The following is a 24,785-nucleotide window of genomic DNA, read 5'->3' as shown; positions in this document are numbered from 1 at the left end:
TGGGAACTTAAAAATAGAGTATTGGGGGAGTTCTTAAAAAGTGTCACCACAAAGGAGATAGAAAAAACTTGTTTTCAGTCTCAACCTATGTGACCCCATGCAAGGTACCACAGGCACAGATGGTATTACTGAAGATTGATGTCATATAGAAGGACCCCTTCCCTGGGGTTATGGGACATCTATGAGAAAATGGGGATTACAAGGGGTAGGAATCTATACATGCCCGGGAGTGGTACAGTCACCACAAGTTGCTTAAATGTAAATGAATACTTTTGTTCATCTCGGGGTTGTGAAACCATATTTACTACTAAGGGTTATATAAGAAGCAGGCACCTTCATATAGACTTTAGAAGATTAACCAAGCCCAGGAGTTTCCCTATAGGATAATCTAACCCTTTTCAGATTAATGTCATTAGTCACCTAGACATTTATTAGGTCACAGGAAGGATATAGGAGCTAACTGCTGGTTATGCCTAAATTCAATGCCACCTTATTATATAGGGCTAAGCCTCTACTAGATAATGCAAACTCTAGTCCATACCTTAGAGTGCATTGTCACCAGGCCAGCCACAGCCAATATATTGTCCCTCCAGCAATATTAATACAGATATCAACATCTGCGGACGTCTGAGGATCCAGACTGTAGCCAATTATATAGTGATGAAATTGGCAGAAATAGCAACTAATAGCATCAAAATGGGGGGAATGATGGAAGAAGTAAATGGCCATTTTAGTTTTTTTATTAATTAATTTTTGTTACAGATGTTTCTCCCTTTTCCCCCACTGATTCCCGCCTCCCCCTCCCTCCCTCCCTGCCCTTTCCCCAGTTTATTGTCCATGTCCACTGTTCATGCATACATGCATATAAGTTCTGTGGTTTATCTCTCTCCCACCACCCCCATCTTTATGGGATCGTCAGTCTGTAACCCACTTCCATGGCTCTGGGACTACCCATTCCTCAGACTGATGTTCATTATATTCCACAAATAAGTGAGATCATATGAAAATTGTCTTTCTCTGTTTGGCTTGTTTCACTTAGGATGATACTTTCCAGGTCCCTCCATGTAGTCACAAATGATAAGAGATTTTTCTTTCTTACAGCTGCGTAGTACTCCATTCTGTATATGTACAACAGCTTTTTTATCCATTTGTCTACTGATGGACACTTGGGATGTTTCCATATCTTAGTGATTGTAAATGGTGCTGCTACAAACATGGGGGTACATATATTCTTGTTGATTGGTGTTTTAGGCTTCTTAGGATATATTCCTAGAAGTGGGATCATTGGGTCAAATGGAAGTTCAATTTTTAATTTTTTGAGGTAACACCATATTGTTTTCCATAGTGGCTGCACCAGTCTGCATTCCCACCAGCAGTGCACTAGAGTCCCCTTTTCTTCACACCCTCGCCAACACTTGTTGTTTGATGATTTGTTGATGGCGGCCATTCTGACAGGTGTGAGGTGTGTGGTGTCAGTTGTTATCTCTCTTCTTTCATTTCTGATTTTGTGTATTTGGGTTCTCTCTCTTTGTTTCTTGGTGAGTCTAGCTAAGGGTCCATCAATCTTGCTTATCTTTTCAGAAAACCAGCTCTTTGTTTTATTGATCCTTTGAATTGTTTTTTTGGTCTCTATGCCATTTATTTCTGCTCTGATCTTTAGTATTTCCTTCCTTCTACTTGCTCTGGGGTTTTCTTTTTGTTTGCTCTCTAGTTATTTAAATTGTGAGGATAGATCATCTATTAGAGATTTTTCTTCTTTTTTGCAGTACCCCTGTAGTGCTATGAACTTCCCTCTCAGAACTGCTTTCACTGCATCCCATAGATTTTGTGTTGCTGTGTCTTCATTTTCATTGGTTTCCAGGAAGTTTTTGATTTCTTCCTTGATCTCCTCGGTGACCCATTCATTGTTTAATAACATGCTATTTAGCTTCCATGTGTTCAAATGTCTTTGTCTGTTCTTCTTGCAGTTGATTTCTAGTTTCATGCCATTGTGATCTGAGAAGATGCTTGATATGATTTCTGTCTTCTTGAAGTTGTAGAGGCTTAGTTTATGCCCTAACATGTGATCTATCTTTGAGAATGTTCCATGTGCACTTGAGAAGAATGTGAATTCTGTAGTTTTGGGGTGTAGTTCTCTGTAGATATCTATTAAATCCATTTGGTCTATTGCTTCATTTAGAGTCTCTGTTTCCTTGCTAATTTTTTGTCTAGAGGATCTATCCAGTGATATGAGTGGGGTGTTGAAGTCGCCTGCTATGATTGTATTGCTATCGATTTCTCCTTTGAAGTCCTCCAGAAGTTTTTAAATATATTTTGGTGCTCCTATATTGGGTGCCTATATGTTTATCAAGGTTATATCTTCCTGTTGGATAGATGTTTTCAATATTATGTAGTGGCCTTCTTTGTCTCTAATTATGGCCTTCATTCTGAAATCTATTTTACCAGATTAGAGTATTGCTACACCAGCTCTTTTTTCTTTTCCGTTTGCTTGGAAGATTTTTTTTCCATCCCTTCACTTTCAATCTATGTGAGTCTTTTGTTGTGAGGTGGGTCTCTTATAAACAACATATAGATGACTCACGCTTCTTTATCCAATCAGCTATTCTGTGTCTTTTTATGGGAGCATTCAGTCCATTTTTATTTAAGGTGATTATTGATATGGACTTATTTATTGTCATTTTTGTTTAGTGTGGTTCTATTTTTCTTCCCATTTCTCCTGGTAATTACAGCAGTCCTTTTAACATTTCTTGTAGTGCTGGTTTGGTGCTAATGTATTCCCTTTGCCTTTTTTTGTCTGGTAAGCTCTTTATTTGACCTTCTTTTTTGAATGATAGCCTTTCTGGGTAGAGTAGTCTTGGATTCAGATCCTTGTTTTTCATGACCTTGATTACTTCCTGCCATTCTCTTCTAGCCTGTAGTGTTTCATGTGAGAAGTCAGCTGAGAGCCTTATGGGGTTTCCTTTGTAGGTAACCTATTGCTTATCTCTTGCTGCTTTTAGAATTCTCTCTTTGTCTTTAATTTTTGGCAGTTTGATTGCTATGTGTCTTGATGTGGGCCTGTTTGGGTTCTTCTTACTTGGGGCTCTCTGTGCTTCTTGAACTTGAATGCCTTCTTTCTTCACCAAATTAGGGAAGTTTTCTGTCACTGTTTCTTTGAATATATTCTCTAACCCTTGCTTATTTTCTTCTTCTTCTTGGACTCCTATTGTTATAACCCAGTAATTCTCCATCTGCTGGAAGAAGGAACCTCTCCTGGGTTCCTTGAACCTGAGTTGTGTTTGCAAACATTCTTGAAGAGGAAGGTATGCATCAGCCATGACCACAAGGGTACTGAACATGAGCTTAACTAATCAGGAGATGCCAGACTGGGCAATGAGACATTCAAGGCTAGGGTCTAGTAAATGTTTAGAAATATAAAATAAACAACTTGTACAGCTACTAACTGCTGATATCTGCTTCTGTACACATAGCTTGCTTGCTCTGCTAAACTCTGGAGTAACCCCTGTCCTACCTAGCTTGCTTGCTCTGCTAAACTCTTGAGTAACCCCTGTCTTATATAAGCAACCCTCCCCCTGAGCTCGGAGCTGCAGTTCTTCTCTGTGTAGGTTGGCTGCAGTCACTGCGCAGGTAATAAAGCTCCTAATATTCAAAATTATTTGGTGTCCGAGTGAGGATGACTCTCCTGGGTTACAAGACTATGTTGTGAATATTATTCCGTTTTCAGTTGTCCCACAGTTCTCTTAAGCTGTCTTCCTGTTTTTTAATCGTTTTTTCCTTTTGGTTTTCTGATTGGTTGATTTTTTTCTAGCCTGTATTCTAATTCACTGATCTGGTCCTCAGCTTCCCCTACTCTGCTTTTTAGACTTTCCAATGTGTTTTTCATTTCTGATATGTCATTCTTCATTTCTTCCTGTTGGTTTTTAATTTCCAACTGGTTGATTTTCAACATTTCTATGTCTTTACTCATGGTGCTCATATCCTTACACATGCTGTTGAGCTTCCTCAACATCATGGCTCTAAATTCTAGTTCTGTTAATTTGCTTAACTGCACCTCATTTATCTCATCTTCCGTAGAGGTCTCTTGTTTTTTTATTTGGCTTTTGTTTCTGTTTTTCACCATTTTGGCTATCACAGTGGGCTTTGGAGTTTGACAAATTTTCCCTGTGGGTGTTGGTGTTCTGCTGTTTATGGATCCCTCTCCTGGGTTTGGATGAGCCAGGGAGGACCCACTTTAAACACCACTGTCAAGTCTTAGCTTTTCTGGTAAGTGTTGCTAGCCCAGGGCATGGTAGTTATCCTCTAGCTTTTTTTGCCTGGAGGCCATTAGTAGAGGTCACCTACTTTCTGAGTTGCCTGAAAAACTTCCTCAGGTGCTCAGTGTAAGAGGATTTCCCGAGGGTGGGGCATCTGCTGGTTTTTAATGGGCCTCAATTAACATTTCAATGGCCACCAGGTGGGGTTGAATGTCTGAGGGAGGGGTCACTGCTTCTCCCCTGGGCCCTGGGAAGGAGTAAAATGACCACAGTCCTGAGTGGCTGCACTCAGCAAAAGCTCTTAGCACCCTCCAAAACCTGAGTGTCCCCACACAGTTCCAGTCCAGTCTGCCTTCCCTCTGCCGGAGCCCAAAGTGAGTGGCTGCTGCCAATTTAGCCTTTGTCCAGACTCTGCGTCGTGGAGCCGCCTGGGACTTTTAACCCGAGGACTCTGCATCCAGCCAAGGGCGGTCCCAGGCTGTGGCTCCAGCCGAGGGCATTGCAGTCAGCAGAAACCCCAGGACTGAGCCGCGGTAGCGGGACACTGCAGAGGTGGCAGCAGCTTCCAGCACAGTCCCCTGGTCCCTGCGAGTCTGTGCGGCACCAGCGGATGGCTTTGTGGGCAATAGAGTTCGCAGGACTCATGTGGGGTCACAGGGGAGGCGGTAGCAGCAACTTCCCGCCGAGTTCCCTGGTCCCTGCCCAGGCCGCTGCGGACCGTGTGCTCCTGGCCCCCTCTGGCGTCCTCACAAGCCTACCAGGATTGAGTTGGTGTCCCTGGTTATGTGTTCCTCCAAGGTGTCTTTCATTGCCTCTTCCTGATGATTTGCCTTTATTTTCATTGTAAATCCAGTTTGGTTCTGGGAGATGGTCTGTGTAGCTCCATTCACTTCGCTGCCATTTCCCTCCTCCATAAACGGCCATTTTAGAAAAAACAATACCCAGGAGATAATCAGACCCTGTTTCTTTCCAGGAGATAACTAGACCCTTTTGCCTCCTAGTGATAACCATACCTTTTTGCTTCCTGCTTCTGTAAGATGACTTACCACTCTTGAATCTAAAGAATGTCTGCCCAGCTCACTATAAAGCTAGGCATGCCCTACAACTAGGGGCCCAGAATTTAGAGACTGCCACCTCTGGGTCTATATGTGTAAATAAAGGAACCTCTTTGCTTCCTAGTGTTAGGGCTCTTAACTTTTTCTTTAAGAGCCCATGGAATCTCTCTAGCATATTTGTGGCCTGGGGTTTATAAGAGACATGTAACTGCCAATCAATGTCATTGTCCCATGCCCAGGCTTGGACCAAATGGCCTGTAAAATGATACTCTATCAGTGGCTACAACAAGGGACCTCACATGGGTGGCCACCAACCACTCCAGAGCTTGAAGGGTGTGAGGCTGATCTGCCTTGGCTATAGGGAAGGCAAATCCAAGTCCTATAGCAGTGTCAGAGGCAGTTAACACTTACCTTGCTCCTTGGTTCTCAGTCAATGGTCCAATGTAATCAATCTTCCAATTTTGTAAAAGTTGGGCTCCTCGGGGAATTTTCTCTGGTGTCAGCACACCATGGACACTCACACACAACTTGCTGGGCTTTAGCTCTAGTTACAGGCAAGCCCCAGTGCTGGGCCACCAAGCCCATGGTTTGGGCACAAACATGACCCAATTTCTTATGTAGCTGGGCAGCTACTGAAGCCAATTCTGGAGAGCCTAGAAGGGCTCACATATGTACCAATGCATCGGCTGCATCATTTCTAGGGTCCTGCAAGGGCTTATGCCCTGATACGTGGTAAATCACCACTCTTTCTTTCAGGGATTATTCCCACATATTGTTCCCCACAGGGGTCAATGGCTATAAGCCATTCTTGGCCAGCCCAGCAAGACTGCCATAGAGTTAGGCCTCTGTATACCACCCAGTTATAGGTGCACACATGCACAGGCCAGACTCTTTTATTAGCACTACCCACATAGTTCTCAATTTGGCCCACTGGCTCAAACATCTGGCTCCTGTATCATAACAAAAGTTATCCATTGCTGGTTGCAGGGCCACTGCCACCCACATTGGCAGTTGGCCTCGGCAAGAACCATCAGTATACCAAGCATCTGCTGGAGGGTAAGATTTCCCTACTCGAAAGGGCTAGGGCTTTTCTCTGCTTCCTCAAAGAACTTCTCCCATTCTGCTCTAAACTGTCTAGGTCCCAGCAAGAAGTACAGCTTCTGTGTCAAGGAGCTGGTAGAGAACTGTTCCCTCTGTTCCAAGTAAGCTCCCCACTTTGTCAGAGTGGGAGTTTGGGCCACCCCCATGCATGGTTGAGTAGCTCAAGACCCTAACCACTCCTCTACCAGGTAGGTGGTTTGCACTGACAGAAAAAGAACCAGTGATACTTTCACTGGCTAACAGGGCTGCATACACTTCCACCATCAGCTTTTCAATGAGGGAGTAATGACTTTTAACTTCCTTCCACAATTGGGATCAAAACCCAATAGGACTCTTCCAAGCTCCTTGATTCTGTCAAAGACCCCAGCCAAACCCCAAGACATCCACCTGTACAGTCAGGAGGAACAACAAAGTTGGATTCACAACTTGCAGCTTCTGCACCTAGGCTACTGCCCATATTGTGGCCAGAAATGCTTGCTCCACCTCAGGAGACCAATCCCAGGCCCCCCTATTATGGACCATGCAGTGGAGGGGTTTCATTAGCATGGCTAAAGGGGGTATAAAGGTTCACCAGAAATCTAGCAGTGGGAAAAAAGTCTGCAACTGTTTCACTCTTTCTATTGGGGATAGGCCTGTATCTTATTTATAATTGCCTCAGGCATAACCTTTATCTTACTGAACCAGACAACACCCAAGAATTTGACAGAGTATCCAAGCCCTTAGACTTTGTCCTGGTTGATGGCCCACCCACATCCCACCAGGGCATCCTGAAGGCTGTGTGCTCCAGCTTCTAGCTCTGCAAGAAAATCAGAGTTCAACATTATATCATCAATATAATGGAAGAAGTGTACATTTAGAGGTTTACTTCAGGATGCTAAATTCTGTGCTATCAAATCATGACAAACCCTTGGACTATGTAAATATCCTTAGGGCAACACTTGAAATATTCATTGTCTTCCTTCCCAGGTAAAGGCAAACTGTTCCTGGCTTTCAGAGTCAATGTTTCAGAATAGTTCACCCAATTTCTTCCTGGCTTTCAGGTAGTAGATACTGTTTCACATTGACTACCCATGTTGCTTGCAGGAGCCACAAGGGTGTGTGGTGGGGGTGTCCTCTAATTATTGTCTTTACCATATGCACCCCTGGCAAAATTTGCCCTGTACACTTTGGACCACAAAATCCTGTAAAATGCCCATTCTTAGTATATATTCCACAATTGGTGAAATACACACGTCATAGGGGGTTGGTGGCAAATGTCCAAAACCCAGCATAAGGGTGACTCGGCATACTTGGATATGCCTTCTGCCCCTCTATTGTGGTCCTGAAATTGGTCAGATTCCCATAAATCAGGGTCAAGTCTTTCCCCATATCCACAAGGACCAAAATATGTTGAACATTCTGGGAGGACCAGTAAATAGTCACTTCTACATATGGCCTCTGGTCATCTGGCTTCCCTGCCAACCAGGTGCCTCAACCTGCACCCTAATCAGGCAGGTACTCTGCCAAATCCACCTCCCATGTCTTAGCTACAGGGCATAGGGAAGTATATTGTTGTTCAGGGTGCAGTTTTTACCACAGGGCCAATAGCAATTCTAGTGGCTGCCCATCTATCTTCTCCTTGGCTAGCCCAGATGCTAGGAGATCACACCACAATTGACACTGCCCTACTTTCACTAGCTTTTTCTTGGGTCCCCCTGCCTATGGCACTTGCAGCCAGTGGAGCCCAAGAACACTTAGCCTTGACCTTCATAAGCTCTCGTACCTGTGTCACCCAGCCTTGTTTTCATACTTGCACATCCCTCAGCCTCACCAGGGTGGTGGTTACTTCATGGACTGAGTGGTCTGTGTAAGGGGCCAATAAAGCCACCATAGTCCCAAAAGTCCCTGAAGGGCCATTCACTAGCACCATGTCCTTCATATGGGCCATAAACAGCTCTTCATCTGGGCTGCTATAGAGCTGTGCAAAAATCACCTGGTGCATACCCATCTCCCACATGACTTGCACTAAATCCAAGTAAGTAGTACACTTATATGCTCTGGGAGATCTTCAGCATTATCCCACATGGTCTGGGCAGCCACCATCAACCAATTAATCAGTGTCTGTTTATCAGCCTAGGAGTTTGTCTGCAGCACATTCTACAGCCACTGCTGCAGCAATGGGATGGTGGTGATACTGGCCAATTGTCCCATCTCAGTGGGGCTGAACTCAGTATTGTCCACACCATCATCCCAGACGCATAACAACCAAGCCAGGACAGACTCCCCAAATGTCTGCTTGCATTGCTTGGCCACGTCCCATAACTCCATGGCAGAATACGTCATATAAGATGTATGCCAGGTCAGTTGTGGGGGTCCCACCAGCTCCTCTTCTGGCACTAAAAGTTCCTCTATCTCTACCTTCTGCCACACCAAGGGTCAGCATGTCATATAGACCCACACAGCTGCTAGCACTGGGAGACGCAGCCAACTCTGCCAGACCATGGAGCATATGCTCAGCCACCTCCAGTCACTGCTCCAAGTCCTCTTCCTTCTGCTGTTGCTGATACACTTGGTTTGTAAGGTCCTGGATGTCTCAGCTGGCATGTCACAAGACAAACAGGAACATTCAAGCAACCTGGCCCACAGCCTCCTGATACCCCATGAGATTATTCAGCTCCAGTGTTTCCAAAGCCCTCCATACTTTGTCAGGCCAGGAATGTACAGCATCCCAATCTTCTGGGGGCATCTAGGACATCAGGTATGCCACTACTGGGTACCACGGGGACCCAGGGGGTCACATTCCATCTACCCTGGGCTGCTCCTCACTGAGGGTCATCTTAGTACTCACTTCATCCTGCTGACTACATCAAGTGTCAGAGACCAGGGGTTTCAAGGAGGGTTTCGGCAGTGAGATTCCCAAGGTAAAGAAAGCACATGGAGCTGACATCAGGAGGGATCAACACAGCAGCAATTTTATTCAATATAGCTAGTAGCTTTTATAGACTCCTGTGGTGGGATACTTGTCATGGGGCAGTGCACGAGACAGTGCATGTAACAAGCATCCTAAGCTTTTGTTGTATCATGCTTATATAAAGGTAGTGTGGCCTGTGCCTGCACAGGCAGTTCCAGGGTCATGTCCTGAACCACGGCCTCTATTAGCAAGCCAGTTCCTGGGCCCTGACAATGTCCCACCCACAGCTCATGAAAGGATGTTATATAAAAGGACACCAGGAGGTGAAAATAATGCAGATGACCTTAGAGTCTGTCCTCCACAATTAGAAAAGGCCTCCAAAAATATGAGGTACAAATAGAGCCTAAATCCATGGTTTTCAAAGTGTGATCCCACAGCTAGTATCATTGGCCCCACTTGATCCCAACTGCATTAGTATTCAATTGCTGCTGTAAAAAAACATCACAAGCCCTGGCCAGTTTGGATGAGCAGTTAAGAGCATCAGCCCATGGACCAGAGAGTCCTGGGTTCGGTTTCGGCTAAGGGCACATACCTTGGTTTTAGTTTGTCCCCAGCCCCAGTTGGGGTTGTGTGGGTGGCAACCAGTCAATGTGTCTCTCTCACATTGATGTTCCTCTCTCTCTTTCTTTCTCTCTTTCTCCTGCTCTATTTGAAGATAAATGCAAAAATGTCCTCCAGTGAGGATAAAATAAAAAATTATAAACTTAGTGGACTATAAGAACCACAGATTTCTTATCTTATTGTTCTGAGGTCAAAAAGTCTGAAATGGGTCTCACTGAGCTAAAAATCAATGTGTTAGCAGGCCTGCATTCCTCTTGGAAGCTCTAGAGGATAATTTGTTTTCTTGTTTGTTTGCACTTTGAGAGACTGCCTACAGTCTTTGACTTCCAGCCACATTACTCCATCTTCAAACACAGCAACAGTGGGTTCAGTTCTTCTCACAAGACATCACTCTGACCTGTCCTGCCTCCCTCCTCTATATTTAAGTATCCTTGTGATAACATTGGGTTACCTGGATAATCCAGAATAATTTCTTTATTTTAAGGTCAGCTTATTAGCAACCTTAATTCTATCTGCAAACTTAACTCCTTTTTGCCATGTAGAATGTAGACATCATTAGGGGACATTATTCTGCTTACTGCACATATTGAATCAGATGTGGGTTCAGCTACCTCTGACTTAACAAGTCCTCCAGGTAATTCTAATGCAAATTCAACTTTTAGAGCCACTGGTCTACATCAACAGGGTATGAAACAATAAATTTATAAGACCCAGGTGTCAACACCTGATCAGTAGCTAGAGTTATGACAAAGGGGATTATTATATTTGTTAAACTGTGATAAACAAAATATTAAAGAATTTATTAGGTATAAGAAGCAGGAATACTTTCTCTGGTTATAGTTTCTGAAATCTGTACTCTAGCCACCATAATATTAGTAAAGTAAATCTTACCATGCCATTAAAGAGAATGTGAACTGTGAGTTATTGCAGGTAGAACACCTCAGACTCCTTTGTGATTAAGTAATAAAAGTCCACAGGCAGGTAATGAAGAGATGGTTCCAATGATTTGAATCCAAGTAGTATTAGATACAAAACAGCATTCATAAATCAGAGGATGCTGCATTGGATAGAAATGTTCACTTTAGTGGTACCTGACCACATTGTTATGAGATACATTTCAGTAATGTAATGTGAAACACATCAGTCACTTGGGATACTACATACATCCTGTTACATACTGTAAGGGCATAATAGCTAGGATAAGAATAAAAGCACGTTTTCCTTTCTAAGATTATGACTTTCATAGTAATTGGTCCAGAGTAACTATTTGGTTGGGGGATTGAGGGAACAATATGGGATGAAAAGAGAGATTACAATAGGTTACATAACTAATTCAAAATTTGAGCTCTGGCCTTGAAAATATAGATTATTCAAGATTTTTCTAATTTTCTCACACATCAGGGTCAAACATGGTCATAAATTTATCTTTATAGGGAAAGAATCACCTATTTTCCATTGAAGCCTAGTAAAAAGGAGGATCTAACCAAAGCCAATTGTTCTCAAACATTAGCTGTATCAGAATCACTTAGAGAGCTTGTTAAACTACAGACCCCCTAGGTTCTACCCCAGAGATTCTGGCTCAAGAAAAGAAAGCTTTTCACTTCTCCTCCCTGGAGTATTTAGGAAATAATGAGAGAGCTAGAAAATGGTAAGACAGAGATATGTATCCATCTTCCTTTTTCTCAGGTTCAACCCAGAAAGTTAAAATGAATTAAATAAATTAGGGTAATTTAGAAGGCATAGCAGAGTTATGTCCCAAAACTCCCCCTTCATGATTTTTGAAAACCAGTACTCAGAAACCTGTGCCAACATAGTGTATTCTAGCCCAGATAAAAAAGCAGAACACCCGGGTAAGACTATGGGGAAGGAAAATTGATGGATGAATGATTTGTAAACTTGTGATATGCATTCTCACAACTTGGCCAGCATAGGGTCAAAGTGTGCATGTGGACAGACAGGTTTGACTGATAGGCAGAAAAACCACCTTACATAAATATGAATGCTTCATTTGCATGTGTATAAGATAAGGTTTGCATGACAATGGCTGAAATACCACCTCAAGTGAAAAATGAGTCCTAGGACTCAAAAATGTCTGGCTTTGTTATTTTTTGGCTTTAAAATCTCTTTCTGCAGTGAAAAGTGAGAGACAAGGCTAGGCTGTATGGTTTGCAGAGATGCCACCTCAAGAAAATAATTTACATAAATCCACATGTAACTTGGGGAACCAATCTGCAAATAAATTGGGCTGCATCCAGAAATATGGAGCATTTGCTCCCTTGAGATGCTCCCTCTCACTCCTACTAGCATGTGCCTATAGTTCATTGTGTTGTGCCGACCCTGGCAGGCCGAGAAAGACAGCAAGTGGTAACCCTGACATGACTTGAGTACACAGTGGCGTGATTTGACGTGACCAGCAACGTAACAGTATGTGAAAGGGAATTAGCAATCCAGATCAAAAGTAAAATACACTCAAGTTTTCTTAAGTCAGCAGTGCCTGGCTTGGGATAGCTGCCAGCATATCTAGTGTTGTGAGGAATTTTCAGTAAGGCAGCATGGGGTTGGGATTTTCTAAAGATCAGGGACTTTATGCGCAAGTCTTGCAACAGCTGCTGAAAGCAACTCAGTGCTTCCTATCAGAACAGAAGCTCTTGCAGCTTCTAAGGGATGTATAGAATTCTGCCCATGTTTCCCTAAGGAGGGCACATTGGGTTCTGATGTGTGGTTCAAAGAAGGGGAAACTTTTAGGATGCAAAATTTCTACCTCGACCCTTCTTTTGTGACTACTGGTATTTACAGCTTTGCAGCTGCTAAGAAAATCAATCCCAGCAGCACTGTGGCTCCAACCTCCCCTTCAGAGGAAACCTGGAGCTGACCACTCGCACATGGTCAACAAAGGAGAAAAGTTCTCTTCCCCCTCCTCCACCTCTTAGGGAGGATTCATCAGCCTCAACACACCAGCAATGAAGGGCTTTCTTAAAAGGCCAGGAAACGGGCAACTTTGGGGCTTTCCCAGCTATAATATGGTCAGGTCAACAACCTGTGCACACATGTCTGCCCTATCAGGTTTTTAAAGAATTCAGGCAAAGCATAAAGAAAAATGGTTTGCAAAGTTCCTTTACTATAGGAATGTTGGAAGGAATAGCTGGTAGTTATCTGATGACTCCCTGGGATTGGATGGTGCTCATAAATACAGTGTTGATGCTGGCCCAATTTGTCATGTGAAAGTTGGAATATCAGGGGAGAGTCACACAACACATTGTAAGATCTTGGAACAGGAATTCCTATTGAACCAGACATGTTATTAGGACAAGGAAACTATATCCCCATGTACAAGCAGAACAAGATGCTAGATTGTTTTATCAGGTCTCAGATTTTGCTACTAAAGCTTCACAAAGGATTCCAAAGTCTAGAGGAAAGACAGGCTCTTTTCTACTATTAGGCAAGAAGCACAGGAATCTTATGTCTTTCATTGATCAGTTGCAAGCAACCATAAGTAAACAGGTAGATAATACAGAGCAGCTGATACATTATTTTTACTATTGGCCTATGAGAATGCTACTGCAGATTGTCAGGCTGTACTTTCTCCTTTGAAGGGAAAAACTTCAAGTATAGGAAAATATATAAAAGCATGTCAAAATGTAGGGACAGAAATGCATTGGTCCAGAGCATTAGCAGCTACTCTCAAAATGTTGCAAATTGGAGAATTCAATAAAGGACAGCAAGGGTCTAAATTATGTTTTAATTGTGGAAATCCAGGACATTTTTAAAAGGACTGTAAAAAAGGAAAGGTCAGACCTAATGGCCTTCCTACTAAGCTTTGTCCTTGATGTGGCAAAGGGCTGCACTAGACCAATCAGTGTAACTCTAAATTTGACAAAAGTGGAAATCCCTTGTCTGGAAATGGGAAGAAGGTTGCAAGACCAGGTGCCCAGACAGCTCCCTGGGTCCCTCAGCTTCAGGCTTTTCTCAGTCAATCAAATGGAGGGTTGGAGACCTTTGAGCCTCCACAGCAGTAAGTGCCAGCCTGGATCTTATCACTACCACAGAATTAATCCTTAAGAAGTCAGATGATATTTTTTTAGTTTTTACAGAAGTGCATGGTTCCTTGCTGAAGGGGAAAGTAGGTTGAGTGATTGGAAGATTGGATGAAAGGAATTCAGGTGATGCCAGGGTAATTGACTCAGATTTTAAAGGAGAAATTAAAGTAATGCTTAAGGTGGTGAGCTTTTATATATTAACACTGAGAACCCAAGTAGCTCAAATCTTTTTGTTACCCTACTAGGTTCCTGCAACCACCTCCACAATGAGAGGGAATGCAGGATTTGGGAGCACTGGTCAGTGTGATGTTTTCTGGAGTGTGGCTATTAACACCAGAAAGCCTTTGCTTTCCTTTAATATACAAGGACAACTATTTTAAGAATTAGTGGATACAGGGCCAGACATTTCTATTATAACAACAAGGAAATGACCTAAAAGCCCCAGTACCCTTGCTAGTAACAGGAGTGGGAGGAACTCAAGCTCCTCAACAAAGTACTTACTCCCTTTCCTGTGTAGGTCCAGATGGACAAAAAGGATGGATTCAACCTTATATCATGAAGTGTCTCCTAAATTTGTGGGGAAGGGATCTTCTCTCTCATTGAGGAATGGTTATTCAAACCCAGCCTTTTGGCTAGGGATCACCAGTAAAATTCCCCTCCGTTCATTGGCCTAGAAAACAACAGAGCCAGTATGGGTTGATTAGTGACCCTTAAAAGGAGAAAAATTGTTACATGCAAACAGATTAGTGAAAGAGCAATTAGAAACAGGTCATATAGAACCTTCAGTCAGTCCCTGGAACACTCCCATTTTTGTTATTCCAAAAACAAGTGGTAAATGGAGATTACTACATGATTTGAGGGCAATCGATGCTGTTATAGAACCCATGGGAGCGTTACAACCTGGGCTACCCAATCCTACTATGATCCCTGAAAAATGGCATATAATTGTTATAGATCTTAAAGATTGTTTTTTTCACCATCCCTTTGGCCCTTACAGATAGAGAGAAATTCACTTTTTCTTTTCCCTCCATTAACAATAGTAAACTTATGCAATAATTTCAATGGAAGTTACTACCCCAAAAAATGATTAATAGTCTAACAATTTGTCAATACTATGTCCATTATGCTATTGAGCCAGTAAAAAATCTATTTCCTGCCATTTATCTTTACCATTATATGAATGATATTTTATTAGCTGCCTTTACCCAAAAAAAATTAAATCAGGCCTATGTAATGCTTCAGGAGACTTTAAAAGAAGTAGGATGACAAATTGCTTCAGACAAGAACCTTGGTAATACTTAGGGTGTACATTAGGAGCAATAACTATTTGACCCCAGAAACTTACCATTCCAGTCAAAGTGACAACTTTAAATGAATTACAAAAATTACTGGGAACCATCAATTGGCTTTGACCTATGCTTGATATCACTACTCAACAGTTAACTCATTTATTTAATACTATCAAAGGTGATCCAGCACTAAATTTACCTAGAACTCTATCTATAGAGCCTCAGTAGGAACTTAAAGTAATAGCTATTCAAATACAAACCAGACAAGTTCATCGTTGGTCATTAAAAGACCCTATTTAGACTATTTATATATCCAACTGCACCATATTCTACAGGATTAATAGAACAATTCACACCTGAAATAAAATATCTTGAATGAATATTTCTCCCAGCTACCCCATCTAAAACTATAACTCCACTTGTAAAACAATTAGCAAATCTAATAGCCAAAAGTAGAAAAAAAAAAAAAAAAAAAAAAACACAAGAACTGACAGGGTATGACCCTCAGATTCTGTGGGAGATTGTTTGCATGGCATCCATTTTGTTACAATCTGCTTTGCCATCTCCTGCCCCAAGGCAGGATATCTCTGTATACAATGTTTCTGCATTACTTTAAGTAACCATTTACTCAGCCAGTTATGCTCTGTTTATCTTTTGTTCCACCCGGGATATTTACGTGATATTTATCTGAAATTGCTTCAGGGTGGTTACCACAAACTTATGGCTTGGCAACAAATGTTCTTGTTTTTCTGCTTCTTGCCCTATATATACTGTGGATCTCCCCCAAATAAACCAGAGTTGATCAGAGCCCTGTCTTGTCTCCATTTCTCGAGTCTCTTGTCCCTCCTCATCCTCACTCCCCCTCTAGAGTCCTCTTGCTCGACCTGTGGGACAGGTCAAGATTCTACATTTGCCTCTTACTCAGGAACAATTTACCACTTTGATTTTCTAGGCAATAGACTTTCAAATAGCTCTAGCAGATTTCATTGGAGAAATTAATTACTCTCTTCCAGCAAATAAATTCTTGAAAATATTCCTCAGTTACACCTTAACTTGGTGCACTAAATCAGTAATACCCCATTACCTGGGGCTAGAACTGTGTTCATTGATGGATCAGGTAAATCTCACAAAGCAGGAGTAGCCTGGAAAGAAAATGAGGAATAGAAAAATATTAGCAGCCGTGAGCCTGGGTCAACTCAGCATGCTAAATTACGGGCTGCAAAATGAGCTCTTTGACAATTTACAAAAGAGCCCTTAAATATAGTTAATAATTCACAGTATATAATTAAAGTGTTACAGAGAACAGAACAAGCCTTTATTAAGCCTTTAACTGATCAATATCTATTAACTTTATTTTTGTGTCTCTAAGCTTTAATAAACCAGTGGAATCATCCTATTTTTATAACCCACTTTCAATCTCATTCCATGCTCCCCAGACCTTTAACATGAGGAAATCAACAGACAGATGTCATCATAGCAACAACTTTTGCATTTCAGCAAGCACAGTGTTCACATGCCTTTTTTCAACAGAATGCTTGAGCATTCATAAAAATCCTTTCATTTGGCCCTCTCTCAAGCTCAAGATATGATTAAGGCTTGCCCAGATTGCCAACTTTCTGGAGGGACTCCAACATCAGCAGGAGTCAATCCTCGGGGTTTAACCCCTAATGCCTATGGCAAACAAATGTAATACATATTCCATCATTTGGTCACTTTCAGCAGGTACATGTTACTATAAATACCCATTCAAAATTTTTATATGCAACTGCCACTACCGGAGAAAAAGTCAAAGACATTAAATGTCACTGGCTCTTGTTTTGCACATATGAGGGTGCCACTGAAAATTAAAATAGATAATGGGCCAGCCTATACGTTTCAAAGCATTAAATTATTTCTCCAACAATGGAGCATTAGCCATAAAACTGGCATCCCCTATAACCCTACAGGACAAGCTATTGTTGAACATGCTCATGCTACTTTAAAATTATTATTTACAAAACAAAAAGGGGAATGCATGGGTGAAGCCCCTGTAAATCAGTTTTCTCTGGCAATCCATACCTTAAATTTTTTTTCTTTTCTTTTTTATTTAATTAATTAATTTATTTTTGTTACAGAGGTGCAGTTATACCTTAATTTTTTTAAATTGAGATCACTTTCACACTACAGCTGCGGAGTGACATTTTCAACAGAAGGTTTCTGCCACAGGGCCCAAGCCTTTAGTCTGGTACAGAAATTCACAGCAAAGGCCTGAATGGTAAGGTCTTAGAGAGTTACTGGCTTGTGGGCAAGGGTATGCTTGTGTTTTGTCTCCTATAGGTCCCAAGTGGCCGGCAGCACAGTGGATACAACCTTACCATGAATAGGAAGGACCTACCCTTCAACCTGACTCATCAGATGACACAGCTGACCTTAGACACTGATCGCAAAGCTCACACTGGCCCCTCTCAAACCCTTTCTAGGGTTGCCTGTGGAAGACTTAAGCAGTTACAACAATGTTCTGAGAAAATACTAACTAGAATGGGGCTTCTCATTCCCCAGAGAATACTTTCTTGGCTTACTTATTTATAATCTCCACTCAATCTAGGGTAGGTATTTTATGCTGCTTGCTTATATTATTGAGCCCCGCAGCAGCAGAACAACACTTATATTGGACTCATATTTTGGACGCCCCTTTATTCCACCCTGACACTTGGTGGGATTCAGAGGCCCCATTATCTACCAATGACACTCACTGGACAGAAGAAACTTGGCTTCCCCCAGATGGGCCACTGCAAGAGAATGAGGATTGGTTTCAGGCCAATGCCACTGTTTCATTTTTATTGGAGCAACCACCCATCTGTTTGTTCATCCATGAAACCCCTGGTTGTGTTCCCATACAATTACAATGGCATTTGTATTATAAGCCAGCCACAGCAGGCCAGGCTTCCAACTTGACCTTTATCACAGGTGTTAGGGTTCAAGCACAGAATGTCTCTCAAAATTCCAAGCCCCCTGTGTCTGTTCCCACCTGCGCTATATTTCAAGGAACCAACCTTGAGTCCCTGGCCCCTTATTGGAAGCCTTGTCATTTGAATGAAGGACAGTCCACAACCAGCCTTAATTTAAGTCTTATTATTGAGGACTGGGGTCCTCAAGGACATTTGTCCAGTAATCATCATGAGTTAAACTTTTTTACACCCTCCAGTGCCTCTATTTCTTGGGCCAATGGAGGTCTGTCTGGACCTGTTCTCAGAGCTATCTATAAAAATTGTATTAGCCCCTCGCACACAGGAATTTGGAGACTGGGTTTGCCTTTTTTTATGAGATATATATCTCATGGAAATTATACCCATATTAACAATTTACTATGATATTGACTACTAATTATACTTATTCTGTTATGATTTACACCTCTCACCCATATATGTTTTTGGCTGCCTTTTCTTTAACTATCTCTGAAAGTAATAATAGATTTAACATTTCTATTAATCAACCTATTATCTAAGCTGCATTACTCATGAAAATATTACTACACTTAATATTACTAGCATTATTACCATGCACTGGAGAGCAGAAGTATGGACACCAGTAAACCTTACCCAACCATGGGAAGGTAAATCTTGCCTAGCACAATTAGCTAAAGCATTTGGATACCCCCATAAAAGGAGGTTTATTGGGTGGCTAATAGCATTTATCATTTCAGCAATAGTCATTGCTGCTACTGCAGCTGTTTTAGTCACAGCCTTGACAGAATCAGTCCGAACTGCACATACTGTGGCTAAAGTAATGACCATTGTTACTAAAGATATGATGTCCCAGACAGAAATTGATCAAAAAATTTTGACTCAAATGGATGCCTTAGAGGCAGCTGTATTGTGCCTAGGAGAACATGAAGAGGCCTTAGCCACTCGTTCTACATTACACTGTGATTGGGAATTAAGTCATAGCACGTGTGTAACTGCATTGCCTTGGAATGCCACCTCTCACAATTGGACAGTAGTCAAATAACACTTACAAGGAGCTTTTGCTGGCAACCTTTGAGGGCAAGTAACTAATCTAAAAAAGGCTCTAGAAGCACAGTTAGCAGATATACAACTTGCTCAACAAAATGTTTTAAAGGCAATCTCAGATAATGTCCAATGGCTCAATCCAAAGCATTAGCTTGAGGGTTTTAATCCTAGAATCTGGATTTTTACTGCTATTGGTTGGTTTTGTATTTGTGTTAGCCTCATAGTACTTTGAGTACTCTGGCAAATGCTGTCCTCTGTGCAGAAGACAGAAAAACAAGCGATGACACTTCTGACCACTGCAGCCGTGGCAATTCCACAATTTCAAGAAAACTAAAAGGGGAAGATGTGGGAATGGGGAGTTGGTAGATGGACAATTTGTAACCGTGTGATATTCATTCTCACAACTTGGCCAGCCAAGGATCAAAGTGTGTATGTGGACAGACAGGTTTGACTGATAGGCAGGAAAACTACCTTGGATGAATATGAATGCTTCATTTCATGTGTAGAAGATAAGGTTTGCATGATAATGGCTGGAATACCACCGGGAGTGGAAAATGAGTCATAGGACTAAAAAATGTCTGGCTTTGTTACTTTTAGCTTTAAAGTCTCTTTCCACAGTGAAAAGTGAGGGACAAGGCCAGGCTGCATGGTTTGCAGAGATGCCACCTCAAGAAATAATTTACATAAATCCACACGTAACTTGGGGAACCAAACTGCAAATAAATTGGGCTGCATCCAGAAATCTGGAGAATTTGCTCCCTTGCAATGCCACCTCTCACTCTTACCAGCAAGTGCTTGTAGTTTATTGCATTGTGCCGACCCTGGCAGGCCAAGAGAGATAGCATAAGACAGAGCCTTAGTTGGCATGTTCAAGCTTCTCATAGACAGCAGTGGGCCAGCATGGGAACACACCATGGTGGACTGCTGAATATGGGCCTGGATAAGGGGTAAGAGAGAAATGTGATTTTTCACAGCCACCAGAGGCAGAGAAGAGATTATGTCAGCCAGTGGGAGATAAATGACCCCCAAAGAACATCAGCTGAGCTGAAACAATAGATTTCAGCCTTGGGTGCTAAATAGGGAAAAGCTACCCAGATACAAAGAATATTGAACAGCTAATTGACAGGGCCGCTAAAGACTTTCAACCACACAGTCACATAGCCAGCCTACTTTTCAACATCCAGACAGCCTTCAGAGATCAGCCAGAAGAGAAATGAGACAGAAGACTAAGAATAAAGAGTCAAGGTTGAGCATTTCCAAAAGAACAACTCAAGTCATGAACTTGCACTAAGTTTAAAACAGGTAGGTCTAAGAGATAATTTATATATTGTAATTAAGACTTTATTGTGTATGCAAATGATGGTAAAATGGATGGTCAACTGTGTTAGTGCCAATGGAACACCGGCTGTCTTGGCTACTGTTTTGAGGTTTTGAAAGTTTCCAGAGGGTTTGGTCATTTAGCATGACTACCATGGGTAGGAGGGTCAGATGGCTGACTCCTGTGGCATGGGGTTGCCATCACTGAGATATGCTACATTCTGATTTTAGTGATTCAATGTAAGCACAAATTCACAAAGATAGGCAAAGAATCATCTTTTCTCTGACCCTAAAAATGTTTCTTTTAAGAACAAAAATAAAGTAAAATATATGTCTCTAATTTGAGTCCTTAGCAATTAGGCCAAGTATCTATCATCATTTTGGGACTGAGACTAAGGTAGTGCACCCCTTTTTCTTCCTCTGCTTCAATGGATAGGGACAGCAGGGAAAGGAAGAGCATGAGTGAATTTTCAACAAATGTGTGGAACTTTCTTAAGTTCCAGCAAAGCTTCAGGGAGGAATATGTTTGAATAGTAATTTTTAAGGCCACTTATTTAACTTATTGAATCATCCCAATTACGAACCAACCTGAACAGAAAGTCCAAAGACCTTCTATCATACAGCCACATGGCCAATCCAGTCCTCTATACCCTATGTACTAATGAGTCACATGGTGAGTAAATTAGTTTTGTTTTTTTGTTTTTTGGTTTTTTTTTGCTGCTGCTCACACCCAGTGTGAACACTGCACAATATTCCTTCCACTGGTAACAATCAGATGAAAGTGCATTTCTTCTGGTGTATTTCTTTACTTGTTGGGATTTTCTCCAAAATATTTCCCAAGTTTGTGATCTTAAAAATTTTTGCCTGAAATATGTTTTTGTGAAAGAAGTACTTTTTGATGAAATGTGCATGGTATAAATTGTACAGCTAAACTCTTAATATCTAGAACCACAAATAAATTATTTTATGTCTGACTCATTTATAGAATGTATTCCAGGACAATTTTTTTTTAATATTCATAGAAAATATATTATTAATCATGTTGCACATGTTGCAATGCACTTTAAAAAAATTTTTTATTGATTTTAGAAAGAGAGAGAAAGAGAGAAACATTGATGTGAGAGAGAAACATCGACTGGTTGCCTCCCGCATGGACTCTGACCAGGTATTAAACCCACAATCTTTCAGTGCATTGGATGATGCTCAATGACCTGAGCCACATCAGCCAGGTTTCAATGAATTTTAGAGAATATTTACAAATAATTATGTAAATGCCATGACTTAATTTAAAAATGTATAACACTCATGTATGTTCAAAGATTTGGTTACAAAAAAATTAGAAACCTTATAGCAACAAAATTGTAGTTTGCCCACACATTTTGAAGAGGCTGTTTTTTTTCTGACTGTGTAGTCTTATTTCGTTGTCTCCAAGTAATCATTTGCCCATTCTACGGGATTCAATAAATGCTACATAATTATGATTTTCATATTTGGTTTTTGTACACTAGATTCTAATGACTATAGACCATCAATTAATCAAAATACTTAGAACTAGGACATTCCTTTCAGTTGTGTTTACAGTAAATTCAGGCTTCAATGGCAAACTCTTTTATTTTTATCCTTATAAGAATCCTTCTAAAATTCATTAATCCATATTAGCAACTACAGTGTACCACGAATTGACACTTGATATTCATAAAAGATTGGCCCTTTATCTGCCTTTATTTAATCAGTCTAAACACCAATTTATCTTATAAAGTATTAGAAATGTGATGATTGTTGCCTTGAATTTGGAATGTATAATTTGCCTCTTTATCCTTAATAATAAAGTAGAGTTATTAATTGGGGTTTTCTTTAATATATTTTACTAATATAGTATTTTCAAGTTCAAAATTGCAAAATAAGAATTTTTTTATTTAAAAAAAAAAAAGGAATTCCCAGGTAAAAGCAATGTGCCTTATAAACATTCAAATAGGCACATCTGTCAGGGGAGAGACTCATTCTTTAAAGCTTTGTGGCCACGGCTAGAGTTACAGTTAGTGAAAATATAAGCTTCAGACTAGGGCAGATGTTTCCATTCTTTTCAGATGTTTATCTTAACATAGAGTAAAGTCAAGTCTATAAAACAAAGGTGGAAACTTTACAGGAGCAGATTCAGACTGGACTATAAAATGCCACCAGCCTTATGCCTGCACTACATATGCATGAGCCCTATAAAGAACTTCCTAGAAATGTAACCACAGACCTCAATCGCCCTGTTTTGTGTGAGTTTGAATTTATGTGGGTGTTTTTAATATATTGTAATGGATTAAAATTTATAAAGAATTATTAAACACCTATCTTAGGTTTTAAACTCTACCCTTAGAAAAACTTATAAAAGTTAATTCTGGATTCAAGATTGTAGCTGAGTAGGTGGAAATTATACTCACCTCCTCCCAGGACAAAACTAAAATTATAATTAAAATATAAAACAATCAACCAAATAACAACTGAAGACTGACAGGAAGGCTTATAACCAAGAATTTAAAGAAAAATCCCCATCAACTCTGGTAGGAAGGGCAGAGAAGTAAAAAGGGTTGGCATTACCCCTATGTGCATTGGCTGGGAATCGGCAGGGATATCTCAGCTGCAAAGTTACCCCCAGTGAAGTGTGGAGTCTTAACCCCATGCCAAACTCTCTAGCTCATGCACCGGTACTAGGGAGAGGAGCCCACATAACATAAAAATCAGCAGGGATTCCATCTTAAAGGGGAAGATGAAGTGTACTTGAAACCCAGTTGCTCTCTTTTAGGATCAACTCACAAAATCTAATTTATAGTCACTCATCCTGGGCTTGAGCTGAGGGGGAGGAGGCTCAGAGCAGTCTGGATTTATGCCAGAAGAGACAGGCTTCTGTGGCTCTAGGAAAATAACTGAAGGGACAGGTAACAGGGTCTCAGCAGGGTCCCTGTACTGAGTCCCTTTCTCATGCTGTCAAGAGATGCAGTCTTTCCTAAGACAGGCCCTACCCTCTATATGCATCAGCCTCAGGGAACACAGTGGTCCCACCCTTCGAACACTCCATCATCCACCCTTTGATGATGCCTGGGCCCACAGTGTAGAGGTCTGAGTGGACTGAGAAGGTGTTAGAGAAGGAATTGTGTGGCTCTGGGGAAGGGGCTTAGCTCACCACCCCCTGCACCTGACTGGCACTGCTACCCCACAAGAGACCCTATGGATTTCCAGTGGCCCTTCCCTTCAGGGCTCATACCCTGTAGAATTGTTAGCTAGCTATGGCCAGTCTGGACACACAGTGTAGATTTTCTAGGAAGGCTCTCAAGGCCTGGGAAGAATTAGGGAAGCACTTAGTTATGGAACAATAAAGCAGGGACCATTTTTCCTTGGCATGCCTAAATGGTACCATCATACCTGTGCAGAGCCCTCCCTTTACACCACTAAATTTTGGTCTGTTTGAGCCTGCTCACCTCACTCTGATAACTCTGTGAGACCCTACCCCACCACAAAAGTATGCAAGCACCCTGCAGGTGACAGCAGGTTTTGGTGTGCTCTGGGATTTTCTCTTAGTGGCCTCAGACTAAGAGAAGCTGAGACTGCTTTAGTAACAACCCGGTAAATACTTGCTCACCTCTACCAGGTGATTCACTGAAAACCTACTTGACCCATCTTGTGTACTGTGAAAGTATCTTTCAGTGTCTGTGCCTAACAGGTAGCCAACAGGCAAAAATAGATCACAGAGTACCATGGGCTTTTTACTAATTTGTCTTTAGTCATTAAATTCATAAAAATAGGCCTTTGTGCACAGCTTGACCCCCCCCCACACACACACACACTCAAGCCCAACAGAGGTAGCCACAAACTCTGAATCACTTTGTAGTGCCAAATAAGTAGCCCAGGGCTTGTCACAAGCAGTATTTGATACTGACCTGCACCAGAATTACTCCCAAGAGGTCTCAGAAGCAATACACCCAGTGGTGGACTTCAGACAACATTGGAGAATAAACCAATTAGTTTCACAGGCAACATATCTAAAGGGAGATTTCAGCAGGCACCAGAACCGCCGAAGTTAAACTCCTCTTTGTCAGGTCAGCACATGAACAGCAGCATGTGCATTGTGGTCAAGGTCGATCCTTAAAGTTAATGAGTCTGAGGGTTGATTGCACAAACAGACAAATCAATAGCAACTAAAACTCAACTACAAAAGAAGGACTCGTATAACCCACATAAGAGACATTC

The sequence above is a fragment of the Molossus molossus genome, unplaced genomic scaffold (assembly GCF_014108415.1).
Source record: "Molossus molossus isolate mMolMol1 unplaced genomic scaffold, mMolMol1.p scaffold_m16_p_7, whole genome shotgun sequence".
NCBI classification, from domain to species: domain Eukaryota; kingdom Metazoa; phylum Chordata; class Mammalia; order Chiroptera; family Molossidae; genus Molossus; species Molossus molossus.
This window is presented reverse-complemented; position numbering follows the sequence as displayed.